The following is an 11,181-nucleotide window of genomic DNA, read 5'->3' as shown; positions in this document are numbered from 1 at the left end:
AGCAAACGTTTAGAAATAAGCTCCTCTCTTCACTTTCCAACGCTTAGATAGCTCACTGAGGCAATGTGTACGCCGCATGTTGCTGCATAGCTAAACATTCCTCAATGCTCGCGAAGAAGATGACCTCTTCAACCCCTGTGCAATCTCAGGCAGGTGAGACGATTGCATCAAAGGATGGAACGCCAAGCTACTATACGGCATACTGCATATATACTACATGGAATGAAATGTAGCAGCTGCAGAGATAGTGTTTTCTCGTATTGTACTGATGGCCTACACTCCACGTAACATATAGTGAGGCGAAAACGCCAACTTAGTACTGGAGACTCTGCCCTTCTGAACACTGAAAAGTGTGAGAATCAGTCTCTCCAAACCTTGCGAATGGCATGTAGCACTGGCTGTATAAATTTCAGCTGCTAGATAGAGTAATATTTCGCGCTTCGTCGCAAATGAAAATCAAGAAAAGCAAGGAAATCTTTTTAGGAGCAAACTAGAACCCACGGCGTACGTCAGTTACAATACACTTCCTTCTAATTCCGTGGATAACTTCCTGAATTTCACTGTGACCTATTCAGTTAGCCCAGTCTGAAGGTTTGCGGTAAGGCGCGTTCGATAACATTTGCAGGATTATATCTTGGAAGTTTTTGAAGTGAAAAAATTAATTTTGCAATGCCTGCTGTGCGACAAACTGCGCTACTTGATTTCCGCAGAGAACAGAAATTGAGCGCTAAAGGCGCACAGGGACGTCGGTGCCTACGGTGCCGAGTTGTAATTGCCCCATTTTAACACGTCATGCTATGTTCTTTTTCACCGCCATTTGGTGCAGGGGTGGCGCTGCGGTCGCCGACGGGAGCGGACGTGCTTCACATCGGCTCCGGCTATTATGCCAATTAACGCAGTGTTAATTTACAATTACCGCAATATAACAGGTACCAAAGTGTGCGCGAAGGTGCGGGACATCGACGGGTACCAGTTTTGACCAAGCGGTACGTGATTCTCTCGATTTACGAGGACTTTTCTCTGGTGCGGTGCGGACTTTTCGCAAAGCCTTACGAAAGCCTACCACGAGTACGGCCACCGGTGGCGACGGGCTCGGCCGCTAGGCCTAACCCGGCGACGAGTACGACCAAGAGGGCGTCCGAAATGGAAGTGGCCACGTCGATTGGAGACAACATGGCGTCAGCGCCGAGCATCGGCAGTCTCGGCGGGCATACGAGCATTGAAGTTCACGGAGAGGACATTACACCTGAAGAAGCCGAAGGCTGGTCGGCCTCCGGCAAGCGCATCAAGCAGATCATGGCCGGCAAAGAAAACGGTGAGTCCGCCGCCATTACTCGCCAGTCTAGACCCAAGACTGGGACCAGCTCTGCTAAAAGAGTTGCAGCCTCGATAACGAAAGCGGCGAGGATGCCGATAGACATGCCGAAAGAAGACACCAAGATAGTCATGAGACCACGTGGAGGTCTCAACGTAGCGAGAACTGAAGTTTCAATAATTATGTCGGCCGTCATGACGGTGGCTCGAGTAACGAAGGAAGAAGCCAAAGCAGACACCATCTGCACAAACGCGCAGCGAAACACCATCGTGGTCAGCACCCCGGACGAGAGGCGTGCCACACTGTACTTTAAGGTCAAAGCCCTTAACATAGGAGACAGGACATACGAAATCAGCGCCTACCGAACGGCGCCGGACGGCACGGTCAAGGGAGTCATCCGAGGCATAGCCGCAGAAGACACCCCGGAGGAGACAGCCGAAAACATTGTGAACCCGCGCAACCCCCTAGCTGTGGAGGCGCACAGAATCGGCAATACAACCACGGTGATAGTACTCTTCGCAGGACAGAATGTACCGAACTACGTCAAGTATGGCTCGATATTAGACAGGTGCGGGCTTTACCCCAAGCACTTTGACGTGTACAGGCAATGCAGCAAGGTCGTCCATAGAAGAGACGTATGCCCGAATCCCAACACCAGAGTGTGCTTCGGCTGCGGAATCGTGAACCCCAGCGAGGATCACAAACGCGAATGCAAGCCCAAGTGCAAGCTCTGCGGGGGAAAGAATCCAACGGGCGAGAGGGAATGCAAAAACAAGTACAAGATGCCGTACGTGGTCAAAAAACGGCAATGGGAACGCAAGATGGAAGCCATGCAGCAACAACCGGATCCGGAAAGCTTTTCGCCGCTGCGAGCGCCCTCTGCCGAGAGACCCCGCAGGGATTCGAGGCAGCGCGACAGCAGCCGCAAGAGGGACAACAGCAAGGGAGGCAAGAGCGCCAGCCGCCACAGGCCGTTGCAGTCGAGGGAGAGAGTCGCCTCAGCCGAAGCAGTCAAGGCAAACATGGCAGAGAAGGGACAACCACCGGCGCAAAACGCCGCGAAGATCCAAGAAGAGAACGGGGTGTTCAAGCCCTAAGAGACGAGAACGAGATGCTAATGCGGAGAATCGCCGAACAGGACGCAACCATCAAGGAAATCAACGAGAAGCTAATGACATTAACTACGATGCAGAAACAGCAGCAGCTGCTGCCGCAGCTCGCACAAGAGAGGAAACAAGAAGAGATAACCGAGGACGAACCAGAGGTAGAGGTGGACCCGAGAGCCACGAAAGCGGCGGGACCGGCTCCCAAGAGGAGAGGCATAGAGGGCACCAAGGAACAAATGATAATGGAGAGAATCGAAAAACAGGACGGCAGACTCGACCGTCTTGAGGCGACCAGCAAGGTAACCAACGAACGCCTCACTGCGCTCGCGCAAACGGTTCAGCAGATGACAGCGAACATACACAGCACTATCCAGAACAGGATGGCGCAGATGAAGGCACAGCTTCAGGCGCAGATACAGGCACAAATACAAAGTATGGAGGCACAGATCATCGCCAAACTGCAGCAATCATGGACGGGACAGCACGTACAGCAGAATCTACACCGCCAGTGAGAGACCTCTTGGTCTGACACTGGAACTGCAACGGCTTTACCGGCACGAGAGCGGTGCTGCAGCAACATTTGCAGCAGCTAACCAGAAAACCAGACGTCATAATGATTCAAGAAACACACATTGAAGAGACGCCGAGACTACCGGGCTACCGGTCACACGACAGCCCGCCGAGCAAAAGTGACACGTCCAAGGGCAAGGGCAGAGGGGTATGTACCTTCGTCAGGAAAGGGATCACCTTCATGAAACACGAAATTATCTGCAGAAGTGCCATCAAACACTGCACGGTGGAAGTAATCACGGGCAAGAACAGGAAGGAGAGCACTTTCCTGGTGAACGTCTACAACAATCTGTCCCACAGACAATAGAGGTTCAAGGCACTATTCCACAAGGCGACTTCAGTCGCGGGGAGCAATACACTCCTAGTGTGCGGAGACTTTAACGCTCCGAGCCAAGACTGGGGCTACCTTAAAAGAACGTCTGCTTGGGCGAGTTGGTCACAATTAATCATTGGTACTAGGCGCGAACACACACAGAACACAAGGAAGGCGCTTTGTCCCGTTCCCTTCCTTGCGTTCTGTGTGTGTTCGCGCCTAGTACCAATGATGGATTGGGGCCACCACAGAACGACGGTCAAGGAGAGAGAGCTGATGCAAGACGCCACCGACATGGGACTGAACCTAATCACGGATCCGGCCTTTCCCACCAGGATCGGCACATCGGTTACGAGAGACACCACTCCGGACCTTACCTTCGTCAAAACCAACGGAAGATCGAGAGAATCAAAATGGGGAAACACGAGCCAAGAGCTGGGCAGCGATCACTACATCGTGGAGGTCGTCGTACCGCTCGAAGGCCAAGGCAACGCCGCCATAAGGAAGCATCGCATTACGGACTGGGACGCCTTTCGAAAGGCGCTACCCGCGGTGCTACTGGACATTACGGACATCGAGCAATGGGCGGCCAACGTCGTTGAGACGATGGAAGGAGCCATCAAAGACATGGAGACGGACGAACGGATAGACAAGATGGACAGTCGGCTGGCCCACCTGATAGAAGCCAAGCAGTCCATAAAGGCGAGGTGGCAGAAGCGACGAACCAACCGAAGTCTAAGGAAGAAGATCGCCAAGCTCAACAGGCAGATCGAGGTCCACTGCAGGGTGCTATGCACCCAACAGTGGAACGAGGTCTGCAACGAAACCGACAGCCAGATGCACAAGGGCAAGACGCGGAACATACTGCGGCACCTCCTCAGACGAAACCAAGACCAAGGGCCACCAACTTAGCCACCTGGCCAGGGTCCTACACAAGGCAATTTGCGAACACGGGGAGGACGAGGTCAAACGACACTTGGACGCCAAGTACCTACTAACCACCCCCACGGAAAGACACCCGGTTTACCAAAGCAACCAGAACGAGACGCTAGATCGAGACATCCAGACGTGGGAAGTCAGAGTTGCCCTGCAGGATCTCAATGGCAGGTCCGCCGCGGTTCTCGATCGAGTGACCAACAGAACGATCAAGAACCTCGACGATGCGGCCATCAAAACGTTCACGAACTTCTACAAGTGCTGGCAAGAAGGAAGGCTGCCCAACCAATGGAAAGCAGCCAAGACGATCCTCATCGCCAAGCCTGGCAGGCCACCCAACATAGAGAACCTCAGGCCGATCTCGCTCACTTCGTGCGTGGGAAAGGTCCTCTAGCACGTCCTCATGAACAGGTGGCAGCGTTACCTGGAAGAATCGGAGCTTTACCTAAATTCCATCATCGGGTTTCGGAACAAACTCGGGACGCAAGACGCCATGATTTTACTGAAGAACGAGATCATCGACAATACGACGGGTACCAAGGACAACAGAGCCACACTCCGGCTGTACTTGCAGAACACCTTCGATAAAGTAAGGCACTCGGCTATCCTGGCCCAAGTATCAAGGCTAAACATGGGCAGGAGGACATACCAGTACATTAAAGACTTCCTGGCGGAACGGACCACCTAAATCTGCACGGGAGACCTGTGCTGGGCAGCGTCGGAACTCCGCAGGGCTCGCTGATCTCCCCGCTACTCTTCAACCTCGTGATGATCGTGGGGGCAAACTGGCTAGAAAGAGTAGCGGGCGTCCGGCACACCATCTACGCTGACGAAGTTAGGCTATAGGTACCGGGAGGAAGTGATGGACACATCGAGACAAAGCTGCAACAAGTGGTCAGCGCGATTGAGGAGCAGCTGGACGGGTCTGGACTCGTTTGCTCTCCGGCCAAGTCAGAACTGCTGGTGATTCCACCGAAAGGAGCGGGCAGGAAAAGAAAGAATATGGAAATCAAGTACGAGCGTCCCAAGATCACGGGAAAGACGGCGGGAGGCCAAGTAATACCGGAGGTCTAGAAGATTCGAGTTCTCGGGCTGCTCATCCACCGTAACCGAGTCAACGGTGAAACGGTCAACAAGCTCGCGGGCAAAGCGACCGCGGCAATGAGACTCATCAGGGGGGTGTCCAACAGAAAAGCCGGGATGAAGGAGGAGAGCCTGACTAGGCTCTTTCATTTCTTCGCAGTTAGCCCCATAACGTAAGTGGCCCGGCTTCCACAACTGGAGGCCGAGCGAACGTAACAAGATAGACGCCACCATACGCAAGGCGTATAAGGCGGCACTCGGTCTCCACGGGAGCACGAGCACCGAAAAATTCATGGCGCTGGGTGTCCACAACACGCTGGACGAAATGGCCGAAGCACAGAGAACGGCGCAACTCGAGCGTCTCTCTGAAACGAGAACCGGAAGACAGATACTGCGGGACCTTTGCCTCGAGCCGAGGGAAAGCACGCAGCAGAAAGACGTACCTATACCGGATAGCATCAACAGAAAGCTCAGGCTCTGCCAGATCCCGAAGAACGTAAACCCCGAGCAGTACAAGGAGCGGAGGCTGGCGAGGGCCAGGGCTCTCGCGGACCTCTACGCCAGAGAAGGCGCCGTCTACGAGTACGCGGCGGAGTATCGAGGGAGAAGCGACGCATACGCGGCGGTGGTTGTCGGGGCATCGACAGGTGCAACAAAGACCGCGGCGAGCGTCCGGTCTCGAGAAGAGTACCAGGCGGAGGAGGTGGCCATCGCCTTGGCCGTCTCCGACCCCGTATGCACTACAGTGTTGTGTGGCTCTACAACGGCAATGAAGAACTACGCCAAGGGTAGGGTATGTAGTGAGGCCACGCGCATACTGCGCAAGGCCGAAGACATCGGACGCAAAAGTGCTGTGGTGATCAAGTGGTTTCCGGCCCACATGGACAGTGACGTGTCGGGACGCGGGAACGTGAACCACAAGGAGACGGCCAACTCGGCCGCGCCAGGACAAACCAACCGCGCGGCTGCAAGCACGGCCGACTAGGAGTGTTGGTCGCGGTGCAGTGCCAAGGACCAGGAGCACCTTCAAAGAAATAGTGAAATGGTACAGACTGAACAGACAGACTATGCCGCCACCTAACCTGGGGCTTACCCCGAACGAGGCAGCCTTATACAGACAGTTACAGATGGGGTCCCTGCTCACCCCAATGCTAGCTAAGCACGTGTGTCCGAGTGTGTACGCGAGTGACGTGTGTAGACTGTGCGTGAAGCAGAGAGCCACCGCGGCTCACGTCCTTCAGGACTGTAGTGTAAATCCGCGAGAAGCCAGCGAGAAGACGACGATCGCGCCGTAGCTAGACGCTGCAACGAGGAGCTATGATCAAGAGACACAACTCAAGGCCGTCCAGCACGTCTCGGCAGCTCTAGAAAGGCAGCGACCGAGTGAAACCGAGGGGAAGGGGGTAGCACCCCTAGGAAGGGGGCGGCGGCCCTCTCGGACCCGCGGAAGCAGCGAGGGACCATGACCTCGAGGAGCACAACGCACGAGACTGACGTAGTGGCCACGTCGCGGTAAAAGCTTGTCCTCCCTGCGTGGAGGGAGCCTAACCGATTCTGCAGGCGTTTTCAATAAAGTTGTTCTCTCTCTCTCTCCCGTTTGGTGCAAAGGAGTCATTTTTGAGAGCAGCGAACGAAAAACGAGCACTTTGTTGCAAAATGCACCAAGCGGTTCCAATTTGCCACCGGAAAAATTGAAACACGAGATCAGTGGACGTTCCGTTCCTGCCGACCTTATTGGGCGCCTGATATGCTAATTTCGATTTTGAGCGAAAAAAAAAGCATTGGATTTCTTCCCTTTGATGTGCTTTAGAGTAAGGTTTTTTCTTCCTCTGAAAAACTGATATGCAATAGTTTGGTTTCTGATTTTAAACTCAACATAAGGCTTAAGCACATTTCATTCATTCATTAATTCATTAATTCATTAAGACCATGTCACTTCAGTATCAACATAATACGGTGACGTTTATGCTATTCACGTCCACCCCGGCTGAAAATTAGCGAACTTTTTTTTGTTTTTTGATTCCCGTGCTGCCAGGAAACATGAAAAGTGCCTGGCTAAACACGCGGTATTTGCTGTCATATATGCACATGTTTTGTTCTATATTTGGGCTGCATGTTTTTTGCGACCTGTCACAATTATGTTCAAAATCAAATTCAATTTATTCCTGTCAATATCAACCAAGGGGCTCAAAAAAAGGGAAGAAACTTCACTTGATTGCTTTCGAGCTCTCCCTTTTCATGACATGAAGTGACGGCAGAGTTCTATTCTAACAATATGTCACTTACATTTTGCAGAAGGAAGCGAAAAGTATATATTGTACAGAGAGAACCAAGTAAAGCAAGTTACATAATGTCCTTTTTCTATTTAAATAATTCTAGCCCAATATGAAAGTAAAACAAAAAATAGTAAAGCTAAAGCATAGATATACTGGTATAGGTAACAGTATAGCCATAACAGCATAGCTAAAGGCCAGTTGATTCTCAGGAACCTCGTTTGCAAGTTGTAACATGTTCTTCTCGGACATTTTATACAGCGTAAAGAGTTTTGTCTTTAAATTTATCAGCCTAACACTGTTTTTAAGCCACCTTTAACTAAGCCTGTGAAAAGATAACTAAAGAACACCGAGAAAGCCCTTGCATGGTTACCAGAAACCCTCAGAAACTATCGTATACGTTTTTTTGTCTGCGTGCGCAGTGGCTGCCTGAATAATAAGGAGCGTGGTTTGGCGGTCACAGACTTCTGACGTGTTACATGACTGTAATTCATGACACTTTTATATTCATCGATGTACACGACTTTTTATTTTCGTTTCGCGACGCGTAGGAAGAGCTGGAATATGGGGGAATGGTTCAAATGATTCTGTTCAAGACTGAAGGCGGTTTATAAAGAGTGAATAGCTCTGTGAACATCCATCAAACACGCTGTTCAGAACAGCTACGCAATAACGCAAAAAGACAAGAGAACAGAATTGCGACAACAAATCGTTGACAACGTGAATCAGTACCGCTTCGGGGCCGCATTTGAGCGCGATACGCAAAGTAGTATCGAAGAAAATGACCGTGCAGTTTCTCTTCTGGAAGATTAAAGCGGCATGAATTGAGTGAGCACAGAGCAAAGCTTTTTGAACGGAACAAGGAGTCTAGCAGCTCTCATTACACGGGGTCACATTACTTTTATTTTTCTTTATTTCTCAGTCTACTTCGGTTTGCGTTTTTTTTTCTTTTATACTGCTTTGCTAAATATATTGCTTCAAGGGTCTCTATTTCGAGGAGCAGACTGGAGCTATTAATCTCCGCACGCAACTTGAAGCTGAGACGAGGTTCGCGTTTCCGACAGATTGAATAAGCGTGAAGGCGGTAGTTGGAGGAACAGAGGAAGGTCTGAGAGGAAATAGTTTCATTGTGAGAAAAGCCGACGGCGGGCGCGTGTGCGTGTGTGTGTGCATTCAAAGATGGAGGAGAAAATCTCAGCGACGGCAAGACGGATATGATACCGTCATCAAGTGGACGTACAACGTAGACACAAGCCGAGCAGAGCCATTTAAGGCAATCCTATAGATCCTGTTCATCTATATATACTTTTCTCTGGTCAACCTTAATGTTTCGCCAGTTTTTTTTGACAACATTCGTATCAAAATCGTGACGCAACTGTTTGTCGTACAGCATACTTTTTCTCATACGACTTATCGTTACTTACAGCTTACATATGCCAATCAAGTTCAGGGATTGGAACCGACGAGATATGCACCGTAAGTTGTATACCTTCAAAGACTCTTTGCACCTTCCTGTAAAGAGCCGCAGAGGTGTCCTCCGGTATGTGATAAAATTACTGTGCTCTTCCCTTTCCACAACAGCCAATTTACATATAAAAATTGTGGTGCAACCGTTCGCCGTACGGCGTTCCGGATAGTGTCATGTGCGTGCGTGCGTGAGATGTGCTTGTGTGCGTGCCTGTGTGCGTGTGCGCGTGTGTGTGTGTATGCGCGCGCGCACGCACTTGGTGGGTAACAATGCCCCCAGGCACAGTAATGCTTTGGCATTCCCGCCCACATGGAAGCAGTCTTCAGTGTCACTGCCTAATTTTTTGAAGAGCACAATCTCTTTGACGGCTTTCTTAAACCTGCCGATAAGGCTCCGCGCCGCGGAGAGGTTCCAAGCGGCACAGGTAATAGGGAGAATTGGGGCACGAACTAGAAAAAAACCGAAATTTTCCTGTAGATATTCAATACCCTGTCAGAAAATATTTGACCAAAGGTTTGATACGTTTGTTAAGGGCTGAAAAAATTGCAAGTTGGTTTCTTGAAGTTCTTCAGGAAACACGAAAACTAAATATCGCTGTAGGAAACCGCTACTTCGTGAATGAGCTTCTACGTAACAGTCTTTTCTTAGGGGAAGTTGTATCGGCACGTTTTATTTTTATGATTCGCAATGTGTTTGTCACAAATAACGGGAATGAAGTCATATACGGTATGGTCTGTATGGAGCCGACTACCTGCGGGCGTTATTGTCTTACTGTCTTGTCTTACTCTCATATTCATTGAAAGCCCCACTTTCTTCATATCTACGCTACTTAAATTAATGATAGTAAAATATATTGCCGCATTGAAGAGAGAGGAGTGTCTACGATTTATAACCCAATAGCTCCCCATGCTTTATAAAGTGAGGTTCAGTTTTAATGAGCATCACGAGAGATACGTTAATCATTGCAGCAAATTTTAGCGTGTGATATACTAGGAATTTTGTTTTTAATTGTGTTAAACCTGAATAGGAATTTTTGTAATCTCTTGAGAGAACCCAAATTATTGAACGTTTCATCAGTATTGCTGATTTGCACTCGAGCATATTCTGGTTATATTTGTAATTATAACACATTATGAAGCAAATGATACCAACGAGCCCGACAAGCGCATAAGGTAGATGGCCCCTGTTGCCGTCTTAGAACCTTTCGCTTCTGAAGTCTGACAGATGCGGGGCTCACGTGACACGGCTGCCTGACGCAGCCGTAGTAGACGCCACTGCTTTTGCTGACTTTTGCTCTTACCCTCGTTTTTATTCTTGCGGTAATACGTCAACTGACGAGCTTTTTTGAACTCACAGGGCTTGGTTAGAAGTGATGCAGCACTCCATCGTGCTGAAGAGGTCAAAGAAAGAAGATGTCAGCTTGGCACATCACAATGTACGCAGTGGGAGCTTTGCGCGATATTCGTAGCCACGAATGAAAACGTTTAATTCTCTTCTAACAGTTGTGGTGAAAAACTAGACATGACGAACCCACTCGACCGGGAGTAAACCCATACGCTAGTTTTCGTTCAGTACCATCCTTCGCCAGCAAGATGGATCAAAGCGTTGTCTCAGTTTGCCTCTCATCTTTCTGACGCACGATGTGCAAAACTGGTTCCTTTAGGAAGCAGGCCTGTGGGTATTCCCTCCTCACTTTGACCCTCTCTTCTGAGGGGTGCACAAGCTGAGGAGAGCCTAAATACTTGCCTCGGAGGGATACAGAAAGGAGACATGGACGCGTCGGCGCCTGTGGGAACGACATTGAGTTCTGGAAAAAAGAGCAATGTATCGACACACTAAATCATAATATATGGGCATGGATATACATACTGACCAAGGAAGGAGTGCTGGCCTTAACGATGCCTTCGGCGTGTGCTCAAGACATTACAAGTGCGGCCCAATTATCTGTAGGTGTCAGAATGCGACTCTGTTGATCGTCTTGTAGTGGCGTTTATAACTGTGGGTGAACCACGCTTACACTCAGCGCCACGTAAAATAGACCCTGGTCTCGTGCTCTACCTATGCGAAGGAGAAAAGCGGGAATTCGTTGTCGAAGCAGTCCTAGACGTTGTTGTTTA

General features: G+C 50.1%; 1 pseudogene; it reads left to right on the top strand.

Moving 5' to 3' along the window:
• Positions 1-1,140: 1,140 nt before the first annotated feature.
• Positions 1,141-2,933, top strand: LOC144134189 (uncharacterized; annotated as a pseudogene).
• The last annotated feature ends 8,248 nt before the right edge of the window (positions 2,934-11,181 follow it).

This window comes from Amblyomma americanum, chromosome 5 (assembly GCF_052857255.1).
Source record: "Amblyomma americanum isolate KBUSLIRL-KWMA chromosome 5, ASM5285725v1, whole genome shotgun sequence".
Taxonomy (NCBI): domain Eukaryota; kingdom Metazoa; phylum Arthropoda; class Arachnida; order Ixodida; family Ixodidae; genus Amblyomma; species Amblyomma americanum.
This window is presented reverse-complemented; position numbering and strand designations above follow the sequence as displayed.